Raw genomic sequence first — 17,217 nt, 5'->3', positions numbered from 1 at the left:
ACACACAGTAACTATGAATCAGCTCCAGAGTTTATTTATCGCAGGGCTAGGTTGATTTTTACAGTGCAGCACACACTTTGGGAGATTCAGGTGACACAATTCACACCGTTTCATTAGCTGAGAAGTTGAAACTCTAACCTTTTAACCCTTTCTAACTGCAAGAGCTTTTAACCTCCTGGCTTCAGCATTCAGCTGGGTACTCCCATACAGCACTGGTACTCACCTAACCCCACAGTGAACTGTTCAGAGATCCAAAACAGATTAAAACTAACCCTGTAAAGAAGTAACTTTTTAAAAAAGCTACAAGTCTGAGTAGATGCCAGTAAGGTGATTCAGAAGTCAAACAGATACCAGCTGTACAGTGGAGAGACGATGAGCCCACCAGTGAGTGTCCATTTAACATCCCTTGCACACACACACCTGAACGTGGGAGCACTCCCAAAGGCAGATTACAGCACAGGTAACCCCACAAAGCCTCCAGGGTAATAGAAGCATTCAACAAACACTCTGAAATGTCTTTGTTTTGTTTGTGAGCTGCTGCTTTGGATAAACTTGCTCCTTTTCTAGAAAGCTGTTTCATCAACACCCAAGTGAAATCTGTCTCCCATCCACAGCAGCACAGTGAAGAAGGAACCTGGATGAATGTTTCCATCTTAAACCTAACCCCTAACTTGGGTCAGGTTTAAAAACCATGGTTCAGGGTTGGGATGGCACATGGAGCCATCAACTCTAACTGGACCGAGACGACCGATGCCCGCAGCCTGAGCAGGGGGAACGTGCAAATTCAAAGATAAAAGCAGAGCACAACACAAGGAGCCACCAGGAACGAAGCGACCAGCCCTTTGAAGGGTGGAAAACAAGGAAAAGCTCACATGTGGAAATGATTGGGATGAGTACACTTCTGGAAGGATGTGTGGAAAATACAGAACTACACCGTGAGGAATGATTGAAGAGAAACTCACCCACTGCTGCCAAACAAAGACTCGGCCAAATTCTGTCACAGGGAGGAGTTACAGAGGATATGCTGGCTCGTATTTGGAGGTGAAAAACCAACCCTTCACTGCAACATGCAATGAGGTTTGCTAGAAAGGGCAACCAAAGTCAGCTGTACTTGTCCCTAATGTTTCTCCTCCAAGCTAGTGCATCAAGATTCTTCCAGGTGCTGGAAGGGCAGGGAGGTTTCTTTTCCTGCTTCCTGAAAGTCTTTGAAATGCATTTGGCAGCCACTCCTCCAGGCAAACCCGAGAAGCTGCCCCAGTGTTATTCTGTGAGCTGGTTGCCAACACACCATGGCTCCAAAACATCGTCACCGCCACAGACGCGCTCCCAGCACAGACACGGGAGGACAGAAAGACACAGGCGAGTCCAAAGGGGAATTTTTGGGTGTCTGCGTCTGTAAATAAAGACATCAGCTACCAGGTTTTCCAAAGTCACCAAACAAAATCCAGCAGAAAAAATGGAAAAATAGGTTTCCTTGACAAATAACTGAAACCAGTACTTTTCCAGGTTTGTCAAGGGACACCATCATTCCATGGTTTGAGGCTACAAGAAATTAGAGAACCACAGAAATAACCTAAAACTAGGGGACAAGTCAGATGAGTGCCCAAATATTTGTTTTAAAAAATAAGAAGTTTGCATCTGAAATGTGTGCCAAAGAAAGTAGATTACACAAGTGTTACAGCACACCACAAATGAATCCAGGCTTAAGCACTTGCCTGAGCAAATCCTGTTCTAAAAGGCACGCTCGTTTTGTCTAAAAAGCAGCAAGAACGCTGCAGCACTAATTTAAACATTTAAAGGAACTTTAAAAACCTTAAAACGTTGAATAAATTATTATCAATATGCTACAACACTACCTGGGTCTCTAATGAGATACCAATAGGGCACTTTTCACTCACTTCTTTGTTACATGGAAGATTTTGATTATTTTTTTTTATTTTTTTTTTTTTTTAGTTCTGCTTCTCTCCAAGCTGTGTAACTATTTGGTCTTTATTAGTGTTCATATGCTCCAGGAAAAAAACAAGCCAATCCACTTTAAGTAGAAGGCATGGATTGTCCTGTTATCTGCTGAGTTAAGCTTTGTCTTTACATTCCATTTATATTGCAAATAAAGTTCAAAATTTTTAGTAAATCTCTTTAAAAAGGGCACATTAGAGTCTCAGAAAGTTTTTCATGCCACTGAACACAAGAACAATTCTCCTGAACAGCTATTTGATAATAACATGAAGAACAAACTATGGTGCCAATATTTCTCTAAATGGAATCCTGGGTAGGCTTTAGAAAGCTTTGCTTCTTGATAACAGAATATTTAAACCAACTGGCAGCAAGATGAGATCTATGCCAAGTTTAAAACTCATTCTTAAACAGCAATTCAATATTCTTCTCATTTTGTATTCAAACAGACAGGCCCCTCCCCTCAAAGGCAACAGAGGTGTGCACAATTGATGGAGTTTAAACCATGTATTGTCTTGGAAAAAAAGCTTCCCCCCTCAGTCTCTTTCCTATATTCCACTTTCTCCAGACTTCCTGGCAAGTTTAACTGGAGACATTGCTGGGTCTCTGCCAATTTTACATAAATTATCAGTTTGACAACAACTTGGACACTGAAGTGCTCAGCTCTGGCAAAGTCAGGTGATGGTGGTGAATGAGGTCCTGAGAGATTGGAGCATGTGAAACACTTCTGTATTTGCTCATCTGGAAACCCAGGGGCACACGGGCCAGTGAGGTGAGAGGGAAAAGAGTCAGAGGTCTGCCTGAGTTACTCATCCTTGCTATAAAGAAGATTTTTTCTTTTTAAATGGCACAATAAATACCAAAAAGCTCCCCTGTACAGCTCCAGAGATGAAAGTAAAAAGTTATTTATTTTCTTGCCTGCTGGGTTTCAGTGCCAAAGCCAGACTTTGTCATCAATTTTTTATGTAGATTTATGAAAGAAATGACCCACCACAGCTTAATCCAAAAATACTCTGTCACAAAGCCTCTTCTTCCACATGAAGGTTGCAGTGTAACACATTTAAAACAGCACTCTTCACACCTCCTGCCTCTCCCACCTCTCCTTCAGGAATACTCACTTTGGGAGCCGCTTCCTAACCCACAGAAGCAGAAATGTTTACGAAGGCCAAGCTGCACGGCATCAGCAATCTCAAATCCCTCTTCAGGGGTAAGCACCCAGCCCTGAGCCCCAGCAGACTGCCCAGGCCTGGCTCCTTGCCCGGACAGAGGGACGGGGAACACGGATGGGAACCCTCGGCCAGGAAGGGGCTGGAGCACTGATGGAGCCGACACTGCCCATGGCAACCCAGCTCAAATGGTCACCAAAACTGCTGTCCAAACTCATCCAGCTGTCCACAGATGATGCCAAGGACTCACAAACCTAACTGCTGGGCAATTTTGTCCCATCAAGGTACCAGAGCCCTGATGAGCCTGTCCTGAACCGTGGCCTGTTTCCCACACGCTCCTTGAAAATCTGCAAAAATCCATCAGTCAGACCAGAATTCTTGGGAGGAAGGAAGGAAAGGACCAATGGATGAATGCTACTCGGGGTAACTCACACAGAAAGGACAGTCAGAAAAGTTGCACCAGCTGTATCCAGTTGTTAAAATTTGCTCTACAATGGTGAGTTGATAATCTCCACCAGGAATGGGAATGTAGAAAGTTTCTCCAATAGCTGACTGCAGTGATCTTCTCCTCTGTTGTTTCCCCCCTCATCATCTTATTCTTGATAATGACAAAAGCACTAGAGTAAGACAAATAAAGAACCACTCCAGGAAAATAAATGGAAAATAAAGGAAATATAAAAGAACATAGGAAAATAAAGCAGGCATTTGCTATGGAAGAGTCTCATGGTCAAGTCAGATAAATGAGGACAGGAATTACCTCATTCAACAAATAATGCCAAGTACAGTAATTGAGATCTCATTTTTGCCAGCTGGGATATCTTAAACAGACTGAACTAGATTTTTAAATGCTGTAATAGGGAAATACCCATCTTTCTTCAGACTGTCTCCTGGCCAGACAAACTGACCAAGTGGCACATGTCTCAGATGGAGAAAAAACATATTTACATAAACATCCTAAAACTCCTAACAGAACTGAAACAGAAAATCCCAACACGAACCCAAATTAGCAGCAACTCTTATATCTGTCTTTCTGCTTAAAATAGCAATATCCAACTGCTGGCCTTGTATTTCTAAAATACAAATAACTTTTAGTACTTCTGGAATTTGGACCCAAACTGCATAGAAAGCATTTGACAATATTTTGAACAGATTGTTCTTTAATTACAGCACACTTCCAGCAATTCTAATGTTTTATAAGTGACAAGTCCCTCTAAGAAGTCACTGAATCTGACTCGACAGGTTTCTAAAATAAACTACAATATTCAGAGGCTGGTTTGGTCATTGCAGTGAAAATGTATTTTAAAATAAGAAAAAAAAAAACAACTCTATAAAAATAGGAAGAAAACAACACTATTTGTAATAGAAACTTCCAAGCCATAGTAAATTTGGTATAGATTAAAATCACAGTAAAATGTTACTCTAGGGCAGCAAATTTGCCTAATATTCTTTATCAGACTGATAAGGAAAAGAATCGATTGCAGTATCAGAGGCTTCTAAGATCACAAACATATGTCAATTTCTGTATTTATGAATTTGGGCCATATCCTGACTATAACACAAAAATATTCTTAAGCACGGTGACGGCACAGTGTTGATACTGTCTTTTTTCCACTAACTCATTATGAATTAATTTCACCAATAACAAAGCAATTTGCAAATGCCAAGATTACATGACATGCCTTGGCAACAAAGCACATTGGGAAAGGGAACAGAGGAATAAATGGGCCTCCTGTTTCTTAGTCAACAATTCTAACTTCAAACTGGAAACCCCAACGTGGTCAAGACAAGGTTAAAAAAATAAACCTCCAAAATGGACAACTGATTTATTTTTTTTTTTGCAATCTATTCTAGACCACACATTCTACCCCTGAAAAATGACCAGGCCATTCAAGTCTATGGGCAAAATAACTATTATTTGCCAAGGTTATAGAAAAACTAATAAGCCACTAGGAAAAGTGCAGCAGAAAGCCCAAAACTCAAGATTTAAAATATATTTATCAGAGGTCCTTGAGTGAAAGATAAAAATATCAGTAGAACTCAAACCAAAGCCAACTTGCTGCCACTCTCAATGACTACAATGCATATGCACAACATGAAAAATGAAAGTTTTGATATTTTAATAGATCATTTTTCTTCAAACTGGAATAGAAGTCCTAAATTTCGTAATGCTCCAAGAAAAATCCACAGACAACAAAGAAATCCATTCATAACAAGTTAAAGGAAAAGAGAACCCAACCAAACCAGTTCAAGGAAACTAAAAAATAACAGCCTTAAAGACAGAAAAAAAAACATTCTTACAAAAAAAAAAAAAAAAAAGGAGAAAAGTTAGAATAAAAGTTTATTAGCTTTATTTTCTCCTGTTTTTTTCCAGGTAGTAACTTTTTCTTCTCACTTCACCTGATAAATATTCTGCAGTACAGCATTATTTAGCAATTTCTACCAGTCTTTTTGATTTTGTCCATTTTGGTCAGGCAAATTATAAAAGGCAAAGGCACCTTAAGGAAGTCTCCATGATAAAAAGAACTTGAGATCAAGAATAATCATAGTAATTTCTGAGTCCTCTGACAGTCTTACTTCATTCACCTTTCAAAACCTGCATCAATCCCAAATGGATAATAAAAACTTAGTGTTTTCTGAGTAGTCCTGTATCAAGAATACATCCAATCTTTAAAACACATGGATTCCATTTGCTTATTTTTTAGCTGACATAGAAAGGAATTAAGGCACACGGCTGCAACTGAACAAGCACTGAAGAATTACCATAAAATGCCATCCTAGGAAAGTGATTTCAGAGACCTGGTGCCCAAAGATGCTGCCTAGGAATCACCAAACATCCTTCCCAGTACTACAGCAGCTGCAAGGTGGATTTCCATCCCATCCAGTTCAGGATTCAGCAATGTGTCTGCTGCCCTTCCCAGGGCTCTAAACTGCCTTGGACCTGTGGAAAACAGAGCCCACCAACACCTGCAAGGGAAACCCAGCCAAAACCACCCCAAAAACTACAACCACCTGCCTCAGCTGCTTGGACTCATGAATGGGCCCCTTAAGCCAGCAGAGAACATCAACACCTTGGGTCCCAAGAAACGTGGCTTGTTAGTTCTCCCCTCCCAGCTGCTGCCAAGGAGATCTCCTGCTCTGAGCAGCCCTACTGGCACCATTCCTGCACAAGGCCAACCCAGTGAACTCCAGCACAGCTCCAGCACAGGGTCACAAGCGGCTCTGACATCAGCAGCTGACCCAGAAGCGCATCTGACACAGCAGACGTTGAGTAACAGCTTCTCAAATGGCAGCAGACTGAAAAGGTTACAAATTCTCCATGTGCTGCCTAAGAAATAGCTTTTTGCAGCTGCACAGGAGAAAGCTGACCTGAACAGAGAGAGAAGAAAGACAAATCCTTGCAGGGATGGCTCCTCAAACAATCCTGCACTTTACCCATGAAGAACCCATTATCAGCCAGTTCTTGAATCGAATTAAACTATCAACCAGGAACTTGAGCATCAGCTAAAATAATTTTGAAATAATACCAAACACAACACAAACCATCAATCTTCTTTGGGGCAAAGACTGAAATGTCAGATTATTTTTTTAGGTAATGAATATTCCAGACTAACAACGCCTGAAGATGCTGTTTTGATCTGCGTGCTTCTGCAGAATGGATTAAAAAAGAAATTACATTTCTCAACATCTGGTGAAAGATCAGGTTTCCAAGGAGATGAAGTCTGGGCCTTGGATAAGTAGCCTTACTGCATTTTTCCAACAAACTGAGGTAAAAAAGGCAGGTGCAATACGCAGTTAATGGCAGTGAGTTACCTCGATATCTACCCCATTCAATTTAATAGACATCACAGGTTGTCTGACAACGTTTAGAGTTATTAAATACAAGTAAAACCAACTGGACAGTCACAACTGAGATTTCTTCCTCACACACACACAAAAAAAATCCTCAAAACTTAAACAGGATTTCTAAATAACTCAATATACCAACTCTTGGAGAGAAAAGCCTTCTGATTCTTTAAGTGCATCATTTTTCTGCTCCAATGTCTTGAGTTTCAACTACGTAACACCTGAGCATCAGATCTGAGTAAAGCTGGAACATATTTCCTAGTGCAATGCAAGACCTCCACATCCATATAAGATATTTACATCCACCTCACAGGCAGAACACTCCCTTGCTTTGCTTCATCCATCAGCAATCTACTGCCCAAAAATCTGTCCACAGCAGCTCTTAGAGACACTGAAAGCTCTTGCACCAGATTGAAAATGCCATCAACCACCTCACTTGCATCTTCGAGCACCTCCAGAACACAGACAGTAATTTCTGTGGGTTGATCAAGCAGAACTTTCAATAACCAAATATCAAAAGTTGGTAGCTGAGTTCCAGTCAGCATCATCCAGTCAGCTACTGCATTTATCAAAATCAATTATTTCAGGCTGAAGCTCTCAAAATATGATGACAGCCAAAAATTAAAGTTTCAAAACATGTTTAACGTATCAAAGTAAATAGATAAAGCTTAAATATTGCATTCTGTAAACTTTGTGAGAACCAAAAAGCTACACAAGATTAAAAATAAGTATTTATTTTGGGCTTCTCTTTGCAGTCATTTGCATATGATATGTCTTTATACAGCTTTTATTGAAGACAACTAACTTCAGAGAACTCCCTAACACTTGGGGATACAGGCAGCTGCCTTTTACTGCTTTTCTGCCCTTTTTCAGAAACAGAATTATGGCCAAAACTGATGGTAAAGGTTAAGAATGAAAAGCATGCAGATTACAGAACTGAAATTCACTACTGGATGCACCAAATTTACTTTGTTTCACTTAATAATAATGTATTCCTTCAGGTTTTCCTGTAGCTCCTGTCAAAGTATAACTCAGGCAATGGGCTCCATGATGAAAACATCTTAAAATATTGTATTTGAGCATGCAAACAGCACTTCTGTACTGATGTAAACTAAATAGTCTGCATGTCTCCTGCTATTTCCAGCATCCTTCCTCACCTGCAGCTCTCACAGGTCTCAGCTTTGCCATCAGTCTTGCCCAGCATCAAAGAACTGTAGGCAACTCTAAGCGCCACCAAATAAATCCAGGGAATGCTCTCTGTTCTTACCCCTGGTTGTCCACGAGAATCCTTGAGAGCAGGTATTTGAAGGAGAACAACAAATCTCCTTTAAAGACCCTCTACAAACATCACCAATTTTCCCACTCCATCCCTAGCCAGGGTCCCCAAACAGGGCAGGGCTCTCGGGAGCTCGTGGTGACAGGGATGTGGCAGCAGGCCCCAATTCCAGCTCTGGCTTTGTGGAATCCCAGCTCCCCAAGCAGATTTCCTCACCTTCCTCACCTTCCCTTCTCCTGTCTACTCTCCCAAGGAACTTCTTTTACAGAGCTTGATCCCTCGCAGCCCCACTCACCGCAGCTGGAAATGCACAGCGTGGAAGAGAATATGGGATAAACCAGCATAAAACCCCCATGAAATGCTGTGGCTGCAGATTATTCTACACACTCAATTTCTACAAGCAGGGATAAAAACCCACGAATGGTCATGAGAAGCACAAACCCACAGGAGTCAAGAGGAATAAAGCCTTTCTCCTTAATAAGCAGCTGTGGTTTAGAGTAACCAGAGAGGTCTGTAGTTCCTGAGGCTTCAAAAAGCTATTTACATTTGCATATTCCTGGAGGATACAAAACATACATTCTGAAGAGGGCAGAGTTTAACCTCAGCCTTCTGCAAGACCGTTTACAGAGACAGTTACCTGGAATTAATACTTAATTGGAACAAACACTCTTTTCTCCCTTACACACTTAGCTGTGTATTGTCAGTCACTCACGTTTTAAAAAGCCCTTTTATTAAAAAAAAAAAAAAAAAAAAAAGATAGAACAGGTACTTTTAATACGAGCATGTTGAAAAAAAGAACTGTAGTATTTGGAATGTTGAAGCTCCAGAATTAAAAATAAAATTCTACTTAAAGACCGAATTTTGAAAAGAGATTAGATCACGCTCTGCAGCTGACCCTTTCTACCTCCCATACTACGGAAATACTTTAAAATTCCAGTAGGCATATTTGCTTCCAAGGCAAGGAAACACACCCACTTGTTCCTTCACCGTTGTTTTTCAAGTACGAAAACCTTCCCAAAACTGTTATAACCGAGGCACCGGAGTAACAGAAACCTCAGCAATTAAAAACGCCAAGTGATTCCCTTGCCTCCCCAAGCGCAACATCCCGACCTCGGGCAGCCGCCCCGGTGTTCCCGGTGTGTTACGTTCAGAGCCGAGGGAAGCCCTTCCCTCCCCTGGCCAAGGCAAGGCGCACACAGGTGTCCGGCAGGGCAGAGCCGCTCGGGACGAGGGGATCCCCACGGAGAGAGCCCCGGCAGGTGCCCGGGATGCTCCGGGGCCGGCACCTGCCGCCGTGCCACAGCCACAGGGAATTCCCGAGCACCGCCATCCTTCTGGATTGCACGCGGGGCCTCCCCGATGCCGGAGACCCCGCTCGGGCAGGGCCGCTCCCGCGGCCGGGGAAGGGGCACGGTGCCCTCGGCGAGAGCCGCCCGAGCCTCCCGGTGCCTGGGGGCGGCTCGCACCGGGGAGGGGGCACAGCCCGCCGCGGCCCCCCGAGCCCCGCCCCCGCCCCTGCCCTCCGCGGGCCCCCGGCCCGGCTCTGCCCGCGGGCCCGGGCCCGCCCGCCGGCCCCGTCCCCCCCGCTGCTGCCGCCCCGCCGGGCCAGCCCGCCCCGGGGCCGCTCCGGAACGGGGCCCCCGCTCCCGGGGAGAGACACAGCCCGGCACCGCCGCCGGGAGGTCCCGCCGCCGCCATCTCCCGGTGCGGGCCCCCCTCCGCCGCCCCGCGGCCCCTCCCGGGGCTCCCGCGGCCCCCGGGGGCGGCGGCTCCGCCGGGGCCGCGCTGCCCCCCGGCCCCCCCCCGCCGCTCGGCGCCCCCCGCCCGCCGCCCCTGGCGCTCACCGCGGCTCCGCGCGCCCCTCGCCGCGCCGCGCCCGGCCGAAGGGAGGGCGGGCGGGGGTCGCGGCCCCCCCGCAGCGCCGCACGCCCGGCGCAGGCAGCCCCCGTCCCTGACCTACTTTCCGCCTGGCTTGCCACCCGACGGCGCACCACTAACCTACTTTCCAGCCAATGGCACCCTCCCCCGGCCCCGCACCGGACGCGCCCGCCCGCCAACGGGAGAGCGGCTCCGCGCCCGCCTCGCCCAATGGGCGGCCGCCGGGCGGGAAACGCCCGCCCCCCCGAGCGCCGGCGAATCCCCGGGCGGCCCCGTTGCGCCGGCCAATCGGGAGCGCGGCTGCCGGCCTGGGTCCCGCCCCCCGCCCGGGGGCGGGGCTGACGGGGAGGCCGGCGGGACCCGGATGTGGCCGTGGCGGCGGGGTCGGCGAGGGTTCGCGGCGGCTGTGCCCGGGGCGGCGGGGAGGGCTCGGCCTCGCTCGCGCTTCTTGCCCCGGCGGCGCCGCCCCCTCCCCGTCCCGCCGCCGGGGCTCGGCCGAGCCCGCTGCGTCACCGCCGCGTGCCGCCCGCCGCGGCCGTGACGTCACGCGGCGAGGTGTGAAGGTCGTGGCCGCCGTGTCTCGGCCTCGTCTCCTGCCCTCCCTCTGCGGCGAGGGCCCGGCCCGGCCCTGGACATCGCGCCGTGCCTCGGGGAGCCGGTGCCTCGGGGAGCCGGTGCCTCAGGGAACCGGTGCCATGGCCTGGCCACCTTTGGGGTCGGCTCTGGGCCTCAGCACCGGCCAGCGGTGGAATGCGGTACAGCCATCTATGGCACCGCGTTCTAGTCTAAATTTAGACAACTCCAGCAGCGTAGAGGGGATGTGTTGCAAGAACGTAATCACGGCGGAGCTGCTGTCAAATGCAAACATTTGCTAAAGGTGATTGCGTGATCGCTGCACGGGATTATCATTGCCACATCCTAATTGTCTTTAACATTTCCTGCCCTGCGATGCCACGTCCCAGAGGTTTGGTTTACGTTTCCTGGTGGAAGATCCCCAGGGAAGCGTGGATTGCAGCAGGATTGCAGCACCATTGCGTCACGGCAGGCTTGTGGCTATCCCAATGCTCAGCCCGGGACAGCATCAACAACTCCACCTGATTTGAGTGGGGAATAAACACAGGCAGCAAGTGGCCCCTGCTGGATACAAACTGTTCACATCAGGATGCTCCTACTCGGGAGAATGAAATACCCTACATCAGCAGGAGGGAAATGTACACCATGGAGAGAGAGGAGAAGATGCGTCCTTTTATTTCCAGCAAAATGGTGCTGCTTTGATTCGTTTCAGCACACAGAAGTTATGGAGGTGGAGAAGTCTCCTTGACTACTTATTTCAACTCAGCCTTTGTAGTTTTGCTCATTGTTTCTACCCATCTGTAGAAATAATCTTCCTTATGGGTTCAATCACGTCCTGTGTGTTTTAACGAGCCCAGTGCCTGTTGTAGGGAGTGATGCCAAGAGTAATGATCTTTAGCTGTTTCTGTAGGAGAGCAGCTTAGCAGGCCATATGTCAGATTTCCCAGTGAGCGATTGTTTTGAGTTGTTTTTACACCGTAGTTTCTATTCATGAGATATTAAAGAAAATAACAGCATCTGGTTAATGAAATCCCGAATTTCACCATATGATGATGCGTATCAATCCTGTTCTGTGACTTCCCTTGAAGCAGATTGTCAGGTCATTGCGGGGAATTTCTGTGTGTAGGTGAATCAGACATCCTATACCTTGATATTTTAAAGGTGAAGAGCTAAGAGATGACAACTTGAAATTTGACAAGACCTGAGTTCAGCTCCTGATGCCAAAACAGCCTGCACCACCCTTCTACCACACAGTTGAAGAGACAAAAGGCAGACAGGAGAGGTGAGGATTGACCAAAGGTAGAGCATTTTCTCCTTGCAAGGTACTTGAGGGAGCACTTGAAGTGGAGCACCCCACAAATCGTGGGGGCTGCTGGGCAGAGCAGCTCAGCTGTGTGCTCAGGGCACTGTGCACTCGTGTGTCCAATACAAGAGCAGAAGCATTTCCCCATCCAGACAACTCTCACCTGATGAATTTTCAGATTTTATGCTTTTTTTCTTTCTAAGAATGTAGTAAAGTAGACCTTGGGCAGAACATTAACTGCCCCCCCAGCTTGTTGATATGTTAATGGTTACACCATGTTTAAACACCAAAATTTACACTCATTTTTTGCTTAAAATGACAATTTAAAAGCAAGAAGAGGGTGTGCTATGTGGCAATTGTACTGAAAACTGTGGTTTATTCACAGAATATTGGGAAAAGCAGCTCATGTTCCAGCTGATTTTCCTTCCTGTATTCACATTTGAATGCTACAGTAAAAGCTTTCCAGGTCGTAGGATTTTGACTTTGTGTCAAGAAGAGTGGCAGATATGATCTCCATTAAATGCAGCCTACTTAAGGTATGATAAAGCCATATCAGTGGTTTCACTTTAGCATCTGCAAGTCTTTAATTCTAGGTAACTTTTCCTCTGCAGAAAAAGGAGTCTGGTTTCTCAGCTGATAACCCAAAAACTGATAGGTTTTCTTTTGTTTGGGTTTATTTTTGGGCAGGGGTTGCCTTCAAGCAATCTTGATATATCTCTGGAACACCCACAGATGTTCAGAAGTCACCAGCCAAAATAGCTCTTTGATGTTTTAGATGTGTTTTCTCTCAACTGGGATTCATGACCCCAGCTAGAGACACAGAGGACACAGATCTCCAAGTCTTTGGAAGGTGAGTTTTTGTGAAATGGAGATAGAATTCTATGTGTTCATTTTTTAATGCCTTCCACAACATGTGCGAGATAGGACATCTATTTTAGCACCTAGCTGTGGATCCAGCTGCTTTAGAGCATTTTAACCAGCTGCTGTTTGTTCATGGCTATGCAGTATTAATTAACCTGTCTTACCCTTTTATCCAACCTCCTCCTCTTTTGTTTCCAGACGTACAAGCTATGATCTTACCTACAGCTGGAGGAGTCAAAGCTCACGGAAAATGAGACTCAATCATTTGAATCTCTGGATTTCTTGTTCTGCATCTACATTAAGATCCCCAGAGATTACTGAGCCCTGTTTCTGACCCTGTTACACAGAGCTGGTGCCTTGCTTCAACCCAGTTGTGAGGGCAGAAGAAACTGCAAACTCGGGCTTGGATTGTTTGCAAACCGATGCAAAAACCCTCCCAGTGGTGACCTGTTGCCTGTAGTCTGTCACAGCTCCTCTGTGGCTGGCTCAGACCTCTTCTGAATAAAGGTTTTACCAAAATAAGCTATTGCAGACTCATTCTTTTCCCAGTTCATCCAATTCTTGAGTTATTACAAAACCTAAACCAGGGGGACATTAGGTTTTTCTGCTTTTGTTTGTATAAACACTTGCTGCTTTAAAGGGTGTGCCACTCCTGCCACAGTGTTTCCACATTTGAGCATTAATTTCATAAATATAAAGCAATAAACGTTGACTTTTTCATGTGCCTGCTTCCTCCTGAGCTTTTTAAAATCCATTCCTCTTCCTGCTGGCCTTTATCTTAATTTAATGGGCTAAAAGCTAGTTTCAGGCAAAAAAGAGAGGATTCCTATACAATCCATTGATTTCAGCCCTGTGGTCCCTGAGAACACCAATTAATATTCAGAGACTCAATAGGAACTCCCAGGAACAGGAAGAAGAATCTGAGGAGGAAAATCAGGCTAAAGCCAGGGAATTAAGAAATTCTAAGTACTTCTTCGCAATATATTTTCAATCTTTACACAAAGTTCAGGATAAAGAATTCCTATCTTTATCTGGATTTGACCTTAATGAAGGTTAGAGCACTTCAGAGTTTTTACCTCATTAAAAATATATGGAATTGAGTTTGTATTTCAGAGTCTGGAAGTCTGAACTTAAAGAAGATGTGGTAAACTGTAAATATGTTTAGAAAAATTTAGTGAATATAGTATTTTAAGTTGAAAATTCTAAAAGGCTGCAGCCTTTTCAAAGAACAACATTTTTTTATTATTATTTTCTTTTTCCTGGGATTTTATTAAAATGTTTCCTAGAGTTTTCTTCATCATTTTTGTTGATAAGAAATCAATATTCATTCTTGGAGTAATTTTGAGTCAACCCCATACTTATTGCTTACATTTAATGCATCGCATACAAACCTAGAGTTAGCTGGTGTGAGATTCCTCCCTCCCTTCACAAAAAATAATAAAGAATTCTAGAAGCCGTTTTGTGGCCAAAGACACTCTTAAATTAAAATTGCTGACAGTGTTTCTTCAGGATTCACTGAGGACGCTGAAGATTCAGGGTAGAGTTTTGCTGCCCTTTCTTGGTAGGGGTCTTAAAATTTTCAAAGTTCCATTAAACACCCAAACTTTTGTTTTTGGTACTGAAATTAAAAGAGGACGGATTTCAACCAGCCTTGATTTGCTTGTTCTGAACTGTCAATAAGAAGCAGAAACAGCTGAACAGAAAAGTATAGCTGGGATTGTAAATGTCATTTAAATATTTTTTTTTTTTTAACTGAACAGTCACAGACTGCATTAATTACACAAGTATAATATCCTCCCTTTTAGATTGGAAAAACAGGCCTGGAGATGAATGAGTTGGTCAGGATTACACCCACATATTAAACCACAATTAGAGCTGGAGCAACTCATGGCAGCCTTCTGAAGAGTTTGGGGAGTCCCTCAGCACCTCCACTTGGTTTTCCATATCAGCTACACAAAACATTTCACTTTCACAAGGAAATCCTGAAGTTTAGGACATATTTTGGAAAAAAAAAAAAAAGCTTTGCAAACTATAAAAGTGAGGGGCTTGATTCTCTTGTCAGTTGGTGCTGATAACTCTTCAGAGGAACTTAACAAGCCATGGTGGGAGGATGGATTCCCAGATTGACAGGCTATAATAGGACTTTATTTTTGGGTTTTTCATCTTGTGAATAGACCAGACCTTATTCTGGAGTTTTTATTTCATTTTTACACAAAGTTCAGCGTTGGTTCCGTGCTTGTTCCACAGAGACACCTGCAAGCTGTCAGGGTTAAACACATGACATGGGTTGTTCTTCCCCTCAGCATTACACCTTTCTGTCCAGGGTTTTATAAGGATTAAGATGCTTTCAAAGCCATGAGTGGCTGCAGACAGGAAAAAGGGAAAGAGCAATGAATCTTTCATGTTTCGTGCTAAGCTACGACTTCTCCGTTGTCTATTAATTAAGCAATCTATTAATACTGCTGTGGCACATACTAATGTTAGACAAAATCCAGTTTGGTTGCTAGAGAAGAAGCTGCTATTTAAAAAGCAGAGCAAAAGCAGACTAATTCTGAGGCTTATATCAACCAGTAGGTGTGCCTGGAGTGTTGTAAATGGGAAAGGTGGGAGGACTCCGTCTTGTTATTAGTGCATGTAGAAAGACAGGAAGCACTTAGGGAAGGTTTCCCTCTTGTTCTGAGTTCCAGGAAAGTTATTCAGCCAAACACATGAATCACAAAGCAGACTAGAAGGGAGTTTCTGTGTGGCATGAAAATAACAATCTTGAAGCCTGAGAAGTGAAACAGTTTGATGCTTTTGTTCCGCTGCAGATTTTTCATGGAAAATAGCAACCCCACGGATATCTGACAATGAAATGTCTCAGTGCATGAAATGTGAAGTTTATATAAGAGAGAGTGTCTTACTCATCAGCTGCTCTATTTCAAGCCCTGCTCAGCTTGAGGACTTTCATTTTGTGATCTATTTGGACAGCAGCTGGTGCATTAGAGTTTTACGTTAGCTGACATCTTTGCCATCTAAAGGATCCTTAACATAATCCTGTAAAACCCAATTCTCATATTTGTGCTCAGTCACTCATATTTCATCTTAGTGTCTTGTCTTTCCCCATGGACATCTTCTGTCCATTTCATGTTAAGAAATGGTCGGTGTATCAACAGCATTAAAGGGATGTTTCATGGTGATGTGATCGAAAAATATATATATATATACAGCAGATGTCATAAAATGGATGTGCCATTTTGGTGACTGCAAAAGGCAATGGAAAGGAATCCATAGTAACATATGTTGGGAATAAATTCCAGCAGCTACCACAAATAACAGAAAAGATGGTATGTATTAATAATTATATACAAAGATGAGCTGCATGCAGGATTTAGATTCACTTGGAAATATTTACACCGTGGAAGAGTGAAGTGGATGCCAAGTTGCAACCTAATTCCAAAATCCAACAATTATCAAGCAGTTTGCCTCTTGCCATAAAGTCCTAGGACTTCATCGATCTGTTCATGCAAAAATAAAAAGTCATTTCCATCTTTGTGGATTTAAAACCCCAGTCAGCTCCAAACAAATGACAGAGCAGTCCTGAGAGAAGCTGGAGTTACCTGTTCCTGGAGATGCTTGGGGAAAAGACTGATGGGGAGAAAGGGCAAGACCAGGCACTGTTGAGGGGTGGCAGGCACTGGAGCCTCGAGCACAGCATGCAGCGGAGCTCCCTTGATGTTTTTCCCTGAATCCCACACCTTTCACACCCTGATGTCAGCTCCTGAGCACACTGTGCTGCTGTGCTCTGGGAGATGTGAGCTGGAAACTGAGGCTGGGAGGTGGCAGGGTGTCCCACTGATGCCTGCAGGTGCTGGGAGGGTGATTTGACTCTTTTCTCAGCAGCAAAAGTTGCCTAGGAAAGGTGGAAAGCTACTTTTCTTGGCACATTTTGTTTCCCACGGCAGCGACCTGGCATCCATTGTGTTTTGTGTGTTTAGCCGGCTAAAGATTCCAATTCCTCCTTGAAGTCTTAAGCACCAACGTCACACTCAACTTATTCTCACCCAGACTGCTGCTGCAGTCCCTTGGGCTTGAAGGGAGGGATTTCCCAAAGGAAACCAAGGGGACTTTATCCTGCCCTTGCTCCCCAGCAGTGCTGGCCAGGAGGTTCTGCGCTGCCAGTCCTCCAGCTCCACTGTCACACCACACTTACATCCACCACTCCTTTCTCCTGCACTTGCCCAAACAGCTGGAACTTGAAGTAAAGCTACAGAGCTCCTTGGCAGATCTGACACAGGCCCCAGCTCCTCTCCACACCCACCCCACGCCTTCATGAATCTGCTAATTAATTTCCTGCACCTCACTGGGAGTGGCATCAATTTGAA

At 44.8% G+C, this 17,217-nt stretch overlaps 1 protein-coding gene and 1 long non-coding RNA gene across 10 annotated transcripts in view; one reads left to right on the top strand and one right to left on the bottom strand.

Annotated features, from left to right (window-relative positions):
• The window catches only part of BMAL1 (basic helix-loop-helix ARNT like 1), a 48,199-nt gene extending 37,970 nt beyond the window's left edge, over nucleotides 1–10,229 (bottom strand). For 7 of the 9 annotated variants that reach the window (XM_005531566.3, XM_088057474.1, XM_014260209.2 and 4 more), the window contains exon 1: nucleotides 10,199–10,229. The gene's annotated coding sequence lies outside the window, so the exon portion shown is untranslated. The other 2 variants (XM_088057473.1, XM_014260205.2) reach the window with 2 other exon arrangements.
• A 1,270-nt stretch (nucleotides 10,230–11,499) lies between these two features.
• Nucleotides 11,500–13,248, top strand: LOC148183941 (uncharacterized). Its single transcript, XR_015772984.1, has 3 exons — nucleotides 11,500–11,971; nucleotides 12,680–12,842; nucleotides 13,052–13,248. It is a non-coding gene; the product is annotated as an uncharacterized LOC148183941 (long non-coding RNA).
• The last annotated feature ends 3,969 nt before the right edge of the window (nucleotides 13,249–17,217 follow it).

The sequence above is a fragment of the Pseudopodoces humilis genome, chromosome 7 (genome assembly GCF_049639895.1).
Source record: "Pseudopodoces humilis isolate 2021_Gansu_Grassland_sample_001 chromosome 7, ASM4963989v1, whole genome shotgun sequence".
NCBI classification, from domain to species: Eukaryota; Metazoa; Chordata; class Aves; order Passeriformes; family Paridae; genus Pseudopodoces; species Pseudopodoces humilis.
Note: the sequence above shows the minus strand (reverse complement) of the source record. Positions and strands in the feature narration are given on the sequence as shown.